Raw genomic sequence first — 18,434 nt, 5'->3', positions numbered from 1 at the left:
ATATCACTTTGTTTGAAACTCTGTATTGTCTGTATTGTGCTTGTGATATGTTGTAAAATGTTGTATGTCTGTTAATGTTTCCCTCCTTTTATCTTTAAAAAAAAAAAAAGAATGACAGATTACTGCTTTATTTCTACTAAAATGTTCCCTGAATTACTGACTTTAACACTATTGTCTGAAAAAGCAAAGGTGTATTCTCTTACCATTTAATACAGAGGTGTGTTCTCAACACATATGGATATGTTGCTATGTTAAGTATTGATAATTTCAATGGATTTTCATAGATAGTGAGTTTCAAAATATGTTATGAAATCAAGTCCTGAGACATAGTCCTTGATTCTGGAGTTGTACACTTTATGATAAAAAAGCTTCAGCAAGATGCAGAGCACAATTACATTTTTGAGCGAGTTAGATCATCTTTGAATCTTATTTATGGAAAGTATTGATACTTATGCCACATGAGTCAGCTGTGTACACACGCACGTTACACATTAATCTACAACAACATTAAAGTAACTCTTACAGTTTTAGTAAACAAATATGTTGGAATGAATATGCAAACAAATTTTAAAAGTAGTTGTTCGTAGGATGCTTATATGTGAATAAAGGAGAGGAAAGAATGAAATACATTTTTTCACTGTTTATGAAGATTTGTGTTGTACATTTTACATATGACACATTCTTTCCATGAGCCGCATGATGAAGTTTTCTATGCATGTAATTGCCTTCATTCCTATTGATCATGTACAGAAATTGAGGTTCACACCATTAAGGACATTTTCCGTAATCATGTAAAAAGTCAATATTTCAGGCAATATATTAGTCATTGTGTTTGGCAGGGGAAGCTATTTTACTGTTGATATTCTGAAACTTGGAAGAGGACTACCAGCTGTCAACTTACTAATTGTCAGTTGCAATTTCATTCTTATATGTATTACAGGAATGCCTGTAACAGTGAGATTCCTTCGGGCATCTCTCCTTACATATGAGCATGAGGGTAAGATTTCTCAGCAGAAGACATGTGTGGACGTTCCCGATGGTATACACATCTTTTGAGTTTTTTCTTGGTATTTTTTGGTCTGGAGTTCTCTAGGGAGGTAGAAAGCTGGCAGAGTGAGTTGTAGGACATCTGGTGAAGCCTACTTAAGCCTAGGGTCCACAAAGTAGTGGATGCTTCAGTCTGACAATAATCGTTATTTGCTCCCAAATCCCCGTAGACAGAAGCTGGCTTCCTGAATAACTCCCAGGAATGGGTCTTTGAAGGCCTCCTTCCCACCCAGATGGCCAGTTGCCCTATTTGCTCACCCTGGGCTCCAACAGTCTTCTGGGAGCTGCTTCTCAGTGTCTCTGGGTGATGTCACCCTGGCTGAGATCGTGTAATTACCTCCTGTCTCCTGGATATCATTCCTCCTGTCCCTGTGACTGCAGAACGAAGTGTTTTTTATTAGATAGCTTCCATAAAATATAATTACTATAGAGAAAACTCCCCACATTTTATGTACATAGTTTCTTAAGTTTAAACATATACTTGTACATAGGAAGCCAGCTCCACATGTGTTTATAGACACATCTATCACCTTTCAACATTTTATTTGTTTTTTTTCTCCTAGGGGTAGAAATGTTTAACATGGCAGCTACAATTCTCCAAATTTTTAAGTGCACAATACACTCATGTTTACATAGGAAAATATTTTTCCAATGTATTTATCAGGTAAGCATGACATTTGTAAGAGTTTTCCTCTTTGAGGATTCTCCCAAAGACCTAGAACAGCATGAAGAGTTTTCTGATAAATTATTGACATTTTTCATTATAGTTTAACATTTTTACATTGTATTTTTCCCAGTTGGCCTATTGTATGTCTTCTGACTGGGCCCAGACACTGGCAGAGATCTTTAATTTTAAGAGTAATTTGGGTACTTGAGTCCATTATAGTGTACAAGATTTACTAGTGCATAAATTGAGAAGTGCAGATGAAGGATAAGATATCCACATGAAGAAATAAATAAAAAAAACTAAATAAAGAAAATTTAAGGCAAAATAGATCAGAAACATATTTATATGAAAACAGTAAGATGAAAGTATATGAAAAGAAAAGGACAACAAATAAGTGACGTAGAAGAGTCAAGTGTTCTTCAAGTCACGTTAGCTGATAAAAAGTAGAAGTGAATATTCTTATAAAATCATATATTTTTATCAATGGATTGCATTCTTGTGAGAAGTGTGCATATATAGCACAAATGTGAAAGTAGCCCCAGTGAAACAAGAAACACACTTGTGATTAGGTCCTGGATTCTAAACAAAGAAGTTATTGATCTAAGACATCTACAGCATTCTAAGTTGGAACTTAGCAAATGTGTCCTTTATAGTGAAATAATAGCTCTCCTTATAGAATTGATCCCTCAGCAGTTTGACAAATTTAATTTTTTCCAAAGAAGAGACAATCACAACCTATATGGAAAATGAAGGGCTGGAAAAGCTTTCTTTCAGAGAGAAGCATAATGTTTTCAGAAATGTTGCAAGTTTTGCTTTTATTTATTTATTTTCATTTTTGGTACTGGGAACTGAACTCAGGACCTTGTGCTTGTCAGGCCGGCACTTGTGCCACTGAGTTATACCCCTGGCCCAATGTTTTCAGAAATGGATGGAACATGTCAAAGTACACAACTCACTGTCCAAAGTCCATGAACAGTATTTAGAAAGATCATGGTGAAGTAAGACATTACTAGAAAAGGAAAATAAAAACAAGGTGAAGAATAAGAACAAAAAGAGCAAGAAGAGGAAGAAGATGAGAAAGAGAGATGAATAGTAGTGAGTAAATGACCCGTATAACAGACAATTTCCAAAACCTCAAAGAATACAATGACAAACAAACACATATCTATAGGTCAAAACATTTTTATGCTGTTTTCTCATGTCCGTAAAATACAGCTGTAAAAGATGAAATTGTGGTGTATAAGCTTCAACATATGGCAAATGTACCCTTGTTTCCTTTCAAGGCTTGTGAAAATACCTAAGAAGAAAATACATAAATTATGAATTCTTAACAAAATACACGTGCATAGAATGATATCACTTTAGGCACATGGTTGTGAAATGGGAGAACAGAGCCCACATGCCATGTGACCCATCCATTCCTGTTAAGTATATAAAGGGCCAGGAAGAAAAGATGATGTTCATATTTGAGAAACACCCTCCTAACCCTCACCTCTAGACACCATGTGTTGGAATTACTATGGAAACTCCTGCTGGGGCTGTGGCTATGGCTGTGGATATGGCTGTGGATATGGTTGTGGATATGGCTCTGTCTATGGATACAGCTCCCTTTATGGCTGTATGTCCCTGTATGTCTTCTGACTGGGCCCAGACATTGGCAGAGATCTTTAATTTTAAGAGTAATTTGTGTACTTGTGTCCATTATAGTGTACAAGATTTACTAGTGCATAAATTGAGAAGTGCAGATGAAGGATAAGATATCCACATGAAGAAATAAATAAAAAAAATAAAGAAAATTTAAGATATAATAAAGAAAATATAACTCTGGCTGCTGTAGCTACCAACATTTCTGCTACAGAAGATTCTAGTCCTCTTGCTGCTAATCATCATGACAAGTCATACTTTGCCCTTGCTCTGACCACTCCCAGCTGACATCCATTTGAAATACCACCAATCACTAACTTTACACCAATGTGAAGATGAAAACCATCTGCTGTGCATCTGATTTATAATTAAAGAAATTGTACACTTGATGAAGTCTGAGTTGTGCATCACATCACTGAATACCGACACTATTTTGATCATTTTTCAAATGTAAATTCTTATATATTTCCTCTGACTCTATTCATTGGATATCTGCAGAAGTAGAGTAGGATTATACAACGGGAGTGCACTAAAATGTCACCAAATAGTAGTTTCTAACTCACTAAATGTTGTGTTTTTCTATATCAGACCTGTCAATGATTTCAGGGATTGTGGTCTCCATAAAACCAGTTGACCACAGGATACAAATATAGCCTTTTATTGATTTAACCAATGAATGATTTCTTACAACTATCTATCATTTGTCTATCTATGTCTATCATCTATCTATCTATCTACTAGATTTATCATTGAACATAAACACAAACATCACACCTCAAATTTCAGATCTTGCACAAATTAAAGCATGGATATTAATGAGAAATGGACACTGGTCATGAGATTGTGGCAGTAGTTTAGGAGTTTGGATTTGATGCTGGGCTTCTGTCTTATGAAAAAATACGCAGAAAAATTAAAGTTAACTGTTTTTGACATATATAAAATAAGAAGTTGTCCAATCTTGTCCGTTTTCTGCTATTGTAACAAAATGTTACAGAATGAGCCATTCATAAAACAGAATTTTCGACTCATAATTTGGAGGTTGGGTGTCTAAATGAGGGTGCCAGGTCATAGAGTGTGGCTCTCAATGTGGTGGGTAGGAAATAGAAAGAGAAAAATGATGAGTCCTTTTTATCAATAAACCACTACCATGATATCTGACTCCTCTGCATTTTGACAGTTAAACTTGAATGTCATTGATTGTCTTGAGAGCTAAGTGTTACTGTAGCACTCTCGGGGTGTGTCTGCATAAGTCATGGAGGGATGACCTTTCTAGTCTCTGGTTCTTCCTCTCTGGTGCTGTGCCCCTGCTGTGCTTTCGTATCACCATGAAGTGAGGAAGTTTGCACCATCTCACCCTTTCACTATGATGTTTTATCCATAAGCTGATACTTCTAAAACTGTGATCCAAGTTGAACTCATCATTCTTTAAGTTGTGTGTACTGGGTATTTTGTATCAGCAATGGAAAAGCTGAGAACAGAGATTTCATGACCTAATCACCTTGTAAAGGTAAGTAATAATGGCAATTAAATCTCAGCAAGAGATTTAGAATATTTTCAGATTAACCATTTTATCATTGCAGATGTGCCTCATTGTTATTGAATATGTTACAGTTCCAACTATAATGAACTGACATGGAATTCTCAGTAACAGTTTATTGTATAAAATGCTTTTAATCACATAGTTCATTTAACATTAGGATAATTAGTCTTCTCAGATTTGGTTTTGGAAGAGGCAAAGCGTTGTGTCATCAGAAACTTGATTACAGGTTAGCTGTAGAAAATACCGTGGAATTCACAATGAGGAGCAGAGAAAACATTTCAGTAACTTTTTTGTAAGAGAAATGATTGTACTTAAGAAGACTGTTAAAAACCTAGAAAAAATTTATAATAACAAAAATATTGTGCAAAACTGTAGTACACTGACTTTTAATATTGCATTAAATTTTTCTAGAAAATCATTGAATCCTGAAAATAAAAGAATGAATTTAGAAAAATTTACCTTTATAATCTTAAAATGGGGCAAGAGACATGCATTTCCATTTGGAGATAACTGTAACTAAAGAAAAAGATGAACTCCAAGATAGAAAAGAAAAAGAAGTGTTCTTTAAACACCAGCAATTTTCTAATTGCGGCAAATGCTCACATGAGGATTGAAAAATAACACAGAAATTGGTTCTTGTAATCTTTTGAAGACAGGAGAATCACACTACTAATCAGAATGTTAAATTTACTCTAAGGCTAGGACACATGAAATGATATTTAAAAGAGTGCCGTGAGACATGGAAATGCTGCAGAAACAAATTTCATCATAAAAGTTTGTCATTGTAAATATGTTTTTTTGGTGAGTAGATTTCTACTCTGAAAATTCAAATATTTTCTAAGATCGATGTTGAATAGCAAACAATACTCATAGGTCTTTGTTCAAAGTGAAAAACTTCCTAAGATCCCAGCTGTTTTTAAAATATTAAGATACCCTAACTTCTCAAAATCTTAATGGTTATAAATGATACAGAAATTTCAGATATGGGTTATAGTATATATTAATAAAAATCTTTGATAGAATTAACTAATTGAAAATATTTGAAACAAAATACAAGCAGAAGAAAACTATTTCAAAGTGTAATGAAACTTTAGCTAAAAATAAAAGTAAAATATTTTATGTATATAAGCCAAATAATGAAAACGTTTTCAGTTAAAATGATGAAGCAGGGCCTGGGAATTTAGCTCAGTGGCACAGTGCCTGTCTGACAAGCTCTAGGTCATGAGTTTGATTCCTGGTACCAGAAGAAAAACAAGGCAAAACAAAAAAATGATGAGGCAGATAGGATGTTGGTTATTGTCATAATCATCATCAACAGTAGAAAGAGAAAAAAATAAAATAACAGACACAAATATCAGGAAAAAAGTGATCCTTTGGATGCTTCTATCATTTATAATTCACAAAAATTCAAGATGCTGAAATAAAATAATTACTAAAATTAATCTGAAATTTTGTAAGAGACATGGTCAGAGAAAGTATGTTACAAGATTTTTTTTGTCTATAGATTTAGAAATACATAAAACAATGTTGTAATGTAGTTTAAGTAAATTCTTAAAGAAATTAACCAAAAAGAATTAAACCTATATTCAAAAACATTATACAATATTTTATATAGGAAAAAAATTTGATGAAATGGAGAGGCATATTATCCCACAATGGGACAATGTGTTATAACAATGTAAAATTTCCACACGAAAATGTAGACTAAGATGTCTACTGGATTCTTTATTCAGTAAAATGATTCTAAATATACACAAAATACATTCTCAGGACAAATCAAAAAGAGTGAAAAATCAGAATGCAGTGTTACTTTAAGAATAGAAAAGTAAAGTAAAGGAATTGAATTAAAACTCTAGAAACACATCCAAATACATTGGAGACTATAACATACCCCATATATTCATTCAAAAAACAATAAAAGTGTACTTTCAATTATACCACCTGAACATATTCTAGTAGGCTAAAAGTTTAAACATTAAACATAAAGGAAAATAAAAATAACAATTAAAACAAAAAGTTTCATGAAAAATAAAATATAATAGCATATAGAAAAAGGCAGGAGACCCTGAAATTTGTTGAATTGAGCATTAAAATAGTATTTTCACTTCACTGAAGCAAAATTTATAATATTAACAAAAAGTTGTATTTAAATAGTTACAGTTGTGTTTCAAAAGTCCTTTGGTGAAGTGATACGCATTGTATTATGACTTTATACAAGTATTTTAGATGAGATAAAAATCATTCATTGGTATTATGAAAACATTTGATAAAATTGAACATCTATTCATAACAAAAGAGCTAAGAGTGAAATTAGTGGAGGATATTTATATTTCTTAAAACAAATTACAACATCAAATTTATTGGTGAAATCATAAAGAAATCCATCAAATGAATAGTAAGACCATGGTGTTCATTTTCTCCATCTTTCATACCTTCATTAACGTACTGCAATGAAATTAATCAAGTTCATAGATGGGTTGGCTCTTGGAAAACCCAAGTGAAACACTGAAAATTATTAAAAATAAATAATGGATTTTCAAGGGAATCAGGTCAAAATCAATAGAACCTAAATAAATAGCAATGAAACCAGGTAGAATATAAACTAAGAATAAGGTGAAATGAGAACTGAGGGTTCATCCATTTTGCTTGCACTGGTGGTTCTCAAACTTTAGCATACATAATAACTAAACTTAGTAACTGTGCTTACTAAAACAAAGATAGCTGGGATGGGTTGTAAGTGACTCATTAGTTCTATGGGGAAGAGTGAGGTGGCATTTCTAAGTTCCTAGGCCATCCTAAGGTAGGTTGGTGGACTACATTTGATAGCTGAAAACATACACGTTTATGTTTCACAAGAAGACCAAACCTTTGACAGTCTTTGTTTGCTACTCTAATGAGGAACATTTCAAGCTCCTGAAATCCACTCTTTCACTGGGACTTTATAATTCAGCATCCATCAGTCTCTTTGACTCTCCTAGCATGAATCCATGTTTCTTCCAAAATTTAGAGGCAGATAATGAGGGCAGAAACTCTAACATTAACCCAAATCCAGTATCATTGCCATTCCTAAAACTTTTAAGAATCATAAGAAGGAAGTAGAGGAAGGGGAAGAGAAAGAGGAGAAGGATCAGGAGGGAACGAGGAGCAAAAATGGTCCAGGCAGCTCAAAGAAAACCTCAAATGTAGCCAAACTCTTGTTATATTAAGTTTTTATCTTTAAGCCTTTCAACATTGTGGTTCCAGTGGCTTTCCATTCTGTATATACTGATTGTTTTCCTCAAATAATGCAATATCTGATCATCTGATGATCAGTTTGTGATGACATGCAGAGAAGTTTTTCTCTGAAGCAGTGACCCTTAGATTTGAATGAAACGGTGATCCTCAGATCTAAATGCATATCAAACTTACTAGGAGAGATTTCATTGAGTGTGAACACCACGGCCCCATCCCAAGATTTTGACTTCATTCCTCTTCGGTGGGAAATATTAGTATTTCATAAATGTTTCCTTAGGAAACTTAACACCTTTCCATGATTAGGAAGAGGTTCCTTATGTCCTCAAAAGTTGCTAAGAGCAATTGTACTCCAGGTCAGAGATTTGAAGACATCCCCAAACAATCATACAGTCTCTCTGTACTGCCACCTGACCCTCTATGAATAGGTTCGATATCCATGGATTCAACCAAGCGCTATTCCAAACATTAATAAACTTGTTCTGTTCCTGTCTTATTTCACTTAGTGTAAGGATATCCATTTGATCCCCTCAAAATTGAGGATGGAATGGTGGTGACCAGAGGCTGGATAGACTGAAGCGGGGAGGGAGGGATGGCAGAGAGATGATTACCAGCAAGAAGTTCTGCTGTGCTATTGTTAAATAGAGCGACTACAGAGAACAATAATGCACTGTACATTTCAAAAATCTAGAAGAAATTTCTGAAATATTTTACTATAAAAAATTATCAAGACTTGAAGTGATATTTCAAATTTGATTTAAACATCATAAATATATAATGTATTGAAATGTTGCATATTATTTTATTAATATGTATATTTTTATGTATCAGGTCTATATATCTAGAAATATTTGAAATAACTGCATCTCTATTGAACACATGCAGACATTTTCCCTGTTATTTTTCTTTAAATAACATAGGGTGGCAACTACTTATGTAGCATTTACAATGTGCTAAGCAATTTTTTTTTTTTTTTTTTTTTTTTTTTTTTTTTTGGTTTTTCTCCCGTACCGGGAACCGAACTCACGACCTTGCGCTTTCCAGGCAGGCGCTTTTGCCGCTGAGCTAAATCCCCACCCCCTGTGCTAAGCATTATAAATAATTTGGAGTTGATTTTTAAAATGCATTTCATTATAATTGTTAATGCATACGCACCATAAAAATTAATGGAATTCACTGTGATGCTTTCATACATGCAAATGTCATGTATTCTACATCTCCTATAGGGTCTTTTTCTCTGAAGGACCATGACTAATGTACTATCTAACTAGGTGAAAGTAAAAATATCTGCTAAGTCTCTGAAGTTCCTTGTTTTTCTTCAGTTGTTTGTCCCCGGACAGAATATAGACCAACTCTGAGTGTTCTGAAATCCTTAAGACTTCTCTGAGGCCTTAGGTTCAGGAAGCTATTGTTCACAAAGGATGGTTGATGGAAAATTTAAAGCTAATATTTGGTTTCTAAAATGTTTTCAAATCAGCAGTACATGGCAGCTAAATTGAGCATTCAACAACCTCTGTGCTTTAGATTCCAATTATTTTTAACACTGCACAATAAACCAATTTTGGAGAGAGGAACAAGGTTAAAGTTAAAAGAAACATGGAACATTAACTCCCACTGCCAAACCTTCCGGAGCCATTCAGAAGCATTGCTCGAATGGACTATGTTTTGCTATCATGTAATCTTTATGTGTCTAGACAGGACATTGTTTGTCCTCATTTGTCTTGATTTAGGTCAGAATGTTCTCAAAAATAAAAGCTTGGTAAATTAACTATTTGTGTCATCCAGGCCTATTTTAGCTAGAAACACTATTATAAGGACTAGATGGTTGATGTACAGCTGTGCTCTCAGACCACGGGACATATCAGATTTGTGCTTCAAAACAGATGTCTGGGCTTCACTCCTAAACTTTGTGATCTCATAAGTCTTAGGTGGGGCCTGAAAATCCTCAAATTTAGCAAATTCCTGGGTGCTCCTGATTCTTCTGGTTCATGGACTTCTGTTGAGAAATACTGATTATTAAAAATGCAATCAAATAAGTGCTTTAATGTCAAACATTGTTTCTACCTTGGTTAAATATGTGATCAATAGGAATGCATTGAACACTAAATCAGTGCCTGGTGAGTTCTTAATATATGCCATGAGAGATGCTATGGAGACAGATAAGATACAGTTGCTGTCGTCAAAGGACTAATTACCCTTCCTGAAGATCAAATTTAACATGCGTATTTGTGGTAAAGAACAAACTGTGGAGTACACCAGTTTATGTGACACAGACGAAAAGTGATAGGTTCCTACCTGGGTATGAATTGCTGAATTATTATGGAGGCGGTCTAACAGGGCTGAAGCCCAAAACAACAGCTTAACTTCCCAATGACCCCAGCACCCCGCTCTCGTTTTCTCCTCCCCTCAGCCCACTGGGAGTACAACTTCCTCTTGCCCTTCCAGAGCACACAAAGGAAGCCCCAATCAGCTTCTGACACGTCACTAAGCCCTCCCCTTAAGCCCTGCCCTTAGGCAGAGTCTTTGTAAACCCCAATTCCTTTTTCTACCCCCAGAGGAGTCCTGTCTCTCCATGTCTAGAGTAAAGGCCTTCTTTCTTTTCTTTGGTTCTTTTCTGTGCAGGAAACCTAACAAAAAGGTTGGTAGAAGCTTGGAGGAAGAAGGATTCTGCTAATCGTAGAAATCTGTTGATATCAGAGATTTGAACTTATCCTTGAAGTGCTTGATCCATAGATTAGAAAAGAAGGAATTCAAGGTCAGAGGACAGCATGAGGACAGAAGCTCTGAGGATGGGTGCTCAACCAGCTGTCTAGGGAGAGTGGTAGGTGTATTAAAGCCTAATTTGATATATAATTTGATGATTAGTATGACTCAGAGTGGTAAACAGGTTAAGAAGTGTTGAGGAGGAAATACTTGCTTAAAAGTCTTGTAAGCAAGGAAGAGGATTTAAAGTTAATACAGTAGGAAGTCAGGAATATTTAGCAGAAAAAAATCATTGATGAAAATGATAGGTAAGAAATAGAAATTTAGTAATAATATGCAGAATTAGAATGGAATGGGGACTAAAAGATGCTCTGTCCAGAGTTAAAGTCCACTGGGGGAACACAAGAGTGCAGAGACTAAAGCTGCAAGTAAGCTGAAGTATGGAAATGAGGAAATAGAAAAAGCCATATTCCCTGTGGAAAATGATTGCTTTCAGTGACATAAATAGAAGTGGTGCTTTTGAACTTAGGTAAGCTTTGGGAAAACTAGTTCCATTAACAGGCAGAAACATTCCTTGTGTGTTTGTTTTGTATTTCTTTCGAAACAGAGTCTTACTGTGTAGCCCAGGCTGGCCTCGAACTCTCACAGCTGTCATCCTGCTACAGTCTCCCGAGTGCTGGGATTACAGGTGTGCACCACCGCACCTTGCAACAGGCAGACATATTCTTGCAAATTAGTCTTACCGGAGAGGTATATTTCATTTAAGATATGTGGATTTAATATTATAACACATTAAATTAAACTGCATAGTAGAAATTTATAGATTCACGAAGAATATATGATGCATCAGTTTGAAAGTAACTCCTATAATTTGTCCTTAAAAGCTGTAACCATACATAAATATTACTCACACATAGTTATTCCTTTTGTTTTTATCAGAGAGCCTTCTGTATATCAGGTATTATTGAAAGTGTATGAACCAAAATTTATGGGAGAATTTAGAGGATGAGGACATAAAGCCCAGAAATATTGAGTTGGACCTGGGACAAAGGTAAATGTAAAAGTGAAGAAAACATGTGAGGCATAGAGCTATGAAAAGAGAATTAGGATGATATTGAAAAGAATTTGAAGAGGAACTTGATAAACTATAACAAGAGAGGTCAAGGAAAACAATGACCCAGGAAGATCATTAGGCTTGAAGAAAGAAAACATTAGACATATGTAGAAGGCAGGACAAGGAAGTAGAGTCAAAGAGACAGATGAAAAAAGAGGCTGAGAGAATGAAAGTGGAAGGGGCTGGGGATATAGCTCAGTGGTACAAGCACCTGCCTGGCAAGCACAACGTCCTGAGTTTGATTCCCAGTAACCTCCCCCTACAAAAAAAGAGAATAAAAATGGAAACAAGGAGCATGCCATGCTGGTGGAGAGTGAATGATCAGAGGAAAGCTAAGTAACCCTCATCCTATGAAAGTAAAGTAAATAGAATTTATTTTCAATATAGCCCTCTTTCAGAATTAAATGCCTGTACTTCTCAAATAAGTCTATAAATATTAAACATTTATTGACTGTAATATTATCTACTATAAATTATATTTGCATTTGAAACTACACATGCAATTAACACTGACTTAGCACTAAAGCAATTCCATAAGAATTATGATAGTATCGACTTTTTATGTGGACATTTTGTAGAATGAGATAAATTAAATCTAATAAATATAAATGATACAGTTCCTGCTGTGATAATAAACTGCTTTTTATTGTTGTGTTTTTGAAGACAGATGAAGGTTATCTTTTGCAGACACATATTTTAGTGGAGGATGAAAAACAGGAATTACGCAGAATTCACAGGGAGAAACAGAGGGAATGTCTCAAATTTGTTATTTAAAAGACCATATTCATAAATGAAATAAATCAGGTATAAACATTGTATTGTCTCTGTAGTGTAAGATACTGAAAGAAAAAATAAGATCCAAAAGGTACAATAGATATTGTGAGAGGTGAAGTAACTGCTCAAAAGGAAAGAACAACTGGGATGGGGGAAAGGATAAAAGAAGGAAAGAAAAAAATATATATATATATACACATATACACATACACAAGATAGCTAAGATAATTGTACTACTGATTTCTATTAGTTAATTGAAATAAACAGTTAGTACTTATATTGTTTGATCAATTTTGCATGCCTGCATCTGGTAATCTGAGCAACTACTTTGAAGATAATGATAGGTAATATAACAACCATTGTTAATTCCCTATCATCTTGTTTTGAAATTCTGTATCATTTTTATTGTTTTTTCTTCTCTTTAAAAGAATAAAGAAAAAAAGGATGATTCAAGAAAAATGATTTAAAGGTCAATGTCACATTTTATAAGAAACAAGAAATACCTGGCTGGAGAATATAAAAAAATTTTATCATCACATAATTTGGAAATGTATTCATATTTTTATGGATAGAGCTGATAGGTCAAAGAATCAGGCAGCTATTTTGCTAAAGATTGGATCTGAACAGTGCTGTGTGTTACTTACAGTGGCACAAGGTCTTCATGGATGATTAGCATGGACCATGGGTATAACAGTGAAAGTGAAAATATTTGGAAAGATTGTAATAAATTTGTAGTAAATTTTACATTTTAGCGAATGGGGCAAATTTTTATTAACTGATGATAATTATTTATCATTTATTAAATGATGATAATTATATTATCAGTAATTGGGAAATTAAGCAGAAAAAAGTTTCCAAAACTAAGATAAATTTGAACAAGGTAAAGAAATATCCTCTGGAACAACTCAGAATTTAAAGGTATAGAAGAAGAATAGCAGTTCAATTCCTTACAATCAAAAACAAAAATCTAAAATGAAAAAGGAACAAATAATTAAAAGCAAAAAAAAAATTAGAACAAAATAATTTCACCAAAGAAATACATACCGTAGTCCTACTACCCTTGTAGAAAGGTTAATGGTTGTGGGGGTGTAGTATGCAATGAGCAGCACCAAATAAAGGCAAAATAACAAAGTTCTCACTTTATCATTGCTACAACTGGAAAAGAAGACAAGCATGTGAATAAAGAAACAAACTCACTGCATATCACATATATTATGCACATATGTAGAAAAGTTGGTTCAAAAGAAGCCTTAAGTTTTAGAAGCTCTCTTCAGACTTTCTTTAGGATCTGAAACAAAACTTTTTAGTTTTTGGGGTTAAGGAAATGTCACACTTAGATAAGTTAAAGCTATTCTGGTGGAAAAAGATTGCAATCTTGCCAAAAATTTTTAAAATTCAGTTTAATTCAGGCAAATCTGTTTACAAAATGGCTATTTAGAGAGATGCCAAAAAAAGAGATGACATATTTGATGTGAGATCGTCTACTCCCTTGTGTTGTGTAGAAATACTAATATTTTCTCAATGATCTGGAAGCTTGTGCATTCTAAGGCTTTCATTATCATGTGTATTCTAATACCGTTTGAAGAATGTAGAAGTTTTATAAACTTAAAACTTTATTATGTTAGTAAATTTTCCATTTCTATGACAAATACTTCATATAATAAACTCATAAAGAAAAAGGGCTTCTTTTGGCTCATAGGGTTAGAGCTTCCAGCTCATGATTACGTGGGGTCTTTGCCTTTAGGCTTCGGTCCAGGGTAATTGATAATCGTGAGGATCAATTGGTGGAGCAAAATTGCTCATCTACTGGTGAGGAAGCAAAAAAGGTCTGAGGACCCACTATTCCCTTCAAGGGCACACATCCAATAACCTAAAGATTTCTCGAGAGGCCCCACCTCCAAAGACTCCATTCCTTCCCACCGACCCCTTGATAGCAACCCAGTCTACACCACTGGGTTTTTTGGGACACTTAACCTGCAGACTTCAGTAATTATTTTATCACACAATTTTGTGAGCTTATTCAGCAGTGTCAGACTGCTTATTTTCATGCAGTTGTATACCTGAAAAGAGTTAAAAATATAAATTATACTGAAATAAAATAAAATAAAATAAATAAAAATACAATTCTACTGAAGTCGACTTTTGACTCCTACCAGAGTATCTGGCATACATGCTCATGGAAAACTTAAAGAATAAATACATATTGTGAATATCCTGAAAGCAATTTTATTTAATAGTGCTGGAGAGCATACTTTTTGTCTTGGAAACTTCTTGAAACCCATTTTAATACTTCCTATTTGCACGTTCCTGGAAAGGTGGTTGGAGAATAAACTGCCACAAGTCTAGAACTCAAGGAAAGACTGTTGCTCAAGAGAGTTATGTAGCAAGTCAGGGTTTCAAAGAAAAAGGATATAACTACATGCATTAGACAAAGAGTAATAATTGCTGTATCTCAAAATTTTGACCTGATTGTGCCATTCATTTGCTCAAAACCTTATTCTCTGTTCCTTTTTTTTTTTTTTGTACCAGGAATTGAACTCGGGACCTTGTGCTTGTCAGGCAGGTGCTTATGCCACTGAGCTATATCCCTAGCCCTTCTGTTACTTTTTGAATGAATTCTTAGCTGTATGAAAATCTTTATAGTCAAAGCCTTTATTATTTGGCTCAGTATATCATGCTTTTGCTGCTATTTGTTCCATAAAGATAAACGAAAAGGAACAAGTGAAAGAACTCTGCCCTCACAATGTCCTAAGACATTGTGTTCTAAACAATCTTCTTAAATTGGATTTTTTTGTAAAATGCATCAAACCCAGTGTTTTAAGCACATAAGCCTTGATTAATTGATTTTAGTACCTCAATGGTATTTGTCTATTCAGAAAAATAAAACAAAACAAATTCACTTTAGATGTTCTGAATATCAATTGAAATTATCTATATGTGCAATTTAGGATGAAGTCAATGCATAACAGGTCATCTTTCAGAGTAGTGGAACTAATCTAGGAAATACTTGCTATAGGAGTATCTCAGGAAATACTTTCTATAGGTGGAGAAAAAAGGCAAAAGTCACCGTGATCAGCAGCAACTGAAATTTGATTCATTGAAATAGCTCTATACAGTGTCTTTCATTATAAGGAGTCAAAATATTTCAGTATGATATTTAAAAAGCATTTAATACTTTTTTTGAAACCTAAATACTGTATGTCAAACTTCGAGAAACACAGGGTAAATTAGTTGTTGATTGAATGGCTGGGATAATGAAATGTTGGTTAAAGAGTACAAAGTTTCATTGTAAGATGAATAAGTTTTAGGGAACTAAAGTACATCATGGTGATTATACAGCTAACAATGCACGTGTATGTGAACTGTGCTGGGAGGGTTTGTACTGCACTTGTGCACGTAAACACAGACACACACACTCACACAGAAGTCATTTCTTCAGGTGAGAGGTAAGTTAGTTTGATGGTGAGAATTATTATAAAAGGTATGATTTAACAGAGAACTGTGTTGTATGCCTTAAATATATAAAAATTTTATTTGTCAATCTAACATTTAGCCAGGAAAAATAAAATTATGTAAGATGTAAAGCACTGTCATCGATTTATATGTGAGGAATATATTAATTTAAGAATCACCAGAAAGGCTAATGAACACCGATATGTGCATGTTTTACAGGGATACAAGTATACAATCAGGTAAAAATCACAAGCAAATAATCCACAGCATGTATCTCTGATGAGTTTGGAATTGCTTACTAATCATTCTGTCTCACAAGTAGCACAGATACATAGACTATAAAAATATGGGATAGAGGATGTAAAATATGGGATAGAGGATGTAAAATATGGGATAGAGTTTGGCCAATTTAAGGTAGAAATCAATATGGCAAAGGAATCTAAAGAATTATCCAATATGTGCTTACCAAAGAAAGTACCGTGATAAGTAAGTATGAAGTTTTCAGCTAGGAGAATGATGCTGAATCAGTGAAAATATCTGAATGGCTTAGTGATTTGTAAAATTATACGTACAGAGAGTTTTTTCTTGTATGCAATAAATTTATATTTAAAAGCATGACTGCTTGCATGGGGAAAAATTGGTTAAAGTTAGAATTAAGTTACATGTCATGAAGTTTGGGTCAGGAAACCTTTAAATATCATGGTATACATTTAAATAGGGATATATGAGATTACTTTTTATTGATCCTTTTCAAGTAAAATATTTAGTAACATTTTTTTCCATCATGATCCTGAATCTATAGAGTTCTACTAAGTCAGTAAAGGAGCCTGTGGATTATTATTATTTATTATTAATATCTTTTTGAGACAGGGTCTCACTATGCAGTTCAGGCTGGCCTTGAGCTCACTTTGTAGCCCAGACTGGTCTTGAACTCACAACAATCCTCTTGCCTAAGCCTCCCAAGTGCTGGGATTATAGGCATATACCACAACACTTGGCTTATTTTTGTTTTAAAGAAAAAAAAAAACCAATAAAAACCATATAGAATTTCAAATCATCATGATAGAAAATTAACAATGGTTGTTATATTGTTTATTATTGTCTTCAAAGTAGTTGCTCATATCACCAGACATAGGTATACAAGCAATTAAGCATTATTGCTCCTTTCAATAAATCAATAGAAGTAGTAGTACAATTATAATTTTTTAACATTTATAAAAACTTTTAGAAAATGGTATATATTCCCGAATGACTATGTGGGAGAGATGCATAAACAAGGTTCCTTGCTTTTTACTATAATGAAAGCAGTTTATTGCACTAATACTTTATGGTATGCTGTACAAAGCCCTGATTGGCTTTGATATGGCTTTGATTACTAAAAGATGAAAAGAAGAAATAAGTATTGTTTAACAAATCAGTGCTCCTAGCAAGTTTCCCTGCTGTTGCCGATAGACTTGAATCTCCTGATTTTAAAGTCTCTCAAAGGCTTGTGGGTTTCCAAAGCAGATTGTGAGATGCTGGAGGACACGGCCCCTACTTTATTAATGGTGATTCTTGGGGTGGTGCTGCAGTAAAGGTGATTATGCTTTGCTGGACTTAGACCTGTCATCACTCTTTGATTTTGTCATAAAACCCAGCTAGTGCTTTACTATTGGTAAAATAGTTGTGGATTCAACTCTGTGGAAGGACCTCATTTTTTCTTAAATGCAATTGTGATTCAAGTTCAGAGTTAACACTTTGCATGGAACATATCATTTCTGGGTAAAGGATAACTGCAGCCTATTTGTACCATCCATAATGGCTGAACATCTGTGAATTATATCTAAACAAAATCTGTGAGAGATGGAAAAACCTTGGGGATTGTACACACCCCACACTGTCTTATTGTCCATTCTGTGGCTTATGTGTACCTTTGGACTCATTCCCTAGAACACGTGACCCATGAGGACAAAGACCTCAAATTTCAGGCATAATTGAGGGAAGCATGGTCTAGAGAACTGATTGTCAACTTTTAGCCAGATGGCAGAGGACCAGTGCAGCTTTGTTAGGGATAAAAGACTTTTATTATTTTGGTGCTAGAAGGATTTAAAACTTTCCTTTTATCTTTCATTGTGGTAAGAATATTTAACATGCCATATACCTTGACAAAGTTTTAAATACAGTATGGTAGGGGCTGGGGATTTAGCTCAGCGGCAAAAGCGCCTGCCTGGCAAGCGCAAGGTCGTGAGTTCGGTTCCCGGTACCGGAGAAAAACCAAAAAA

Source organism: Chinchilla lanigera, unplaced genomic scaffold, assembly GCF_000276665.1.
Source record: "Chinchilla lanigera isolate Chin_1 unplaced genomic scaffold, ChiLan1.0 scaffold00006, whole genome shotgun sequence".
NCBI lineage: Eukaryota > Metazoa > Chordata > Mammalia > Rodentia > Chinchillidae > Chinchilla > Chinchilla lanigera.
This window is presented reverse-complemented; position numbering follows the sequence as displayed.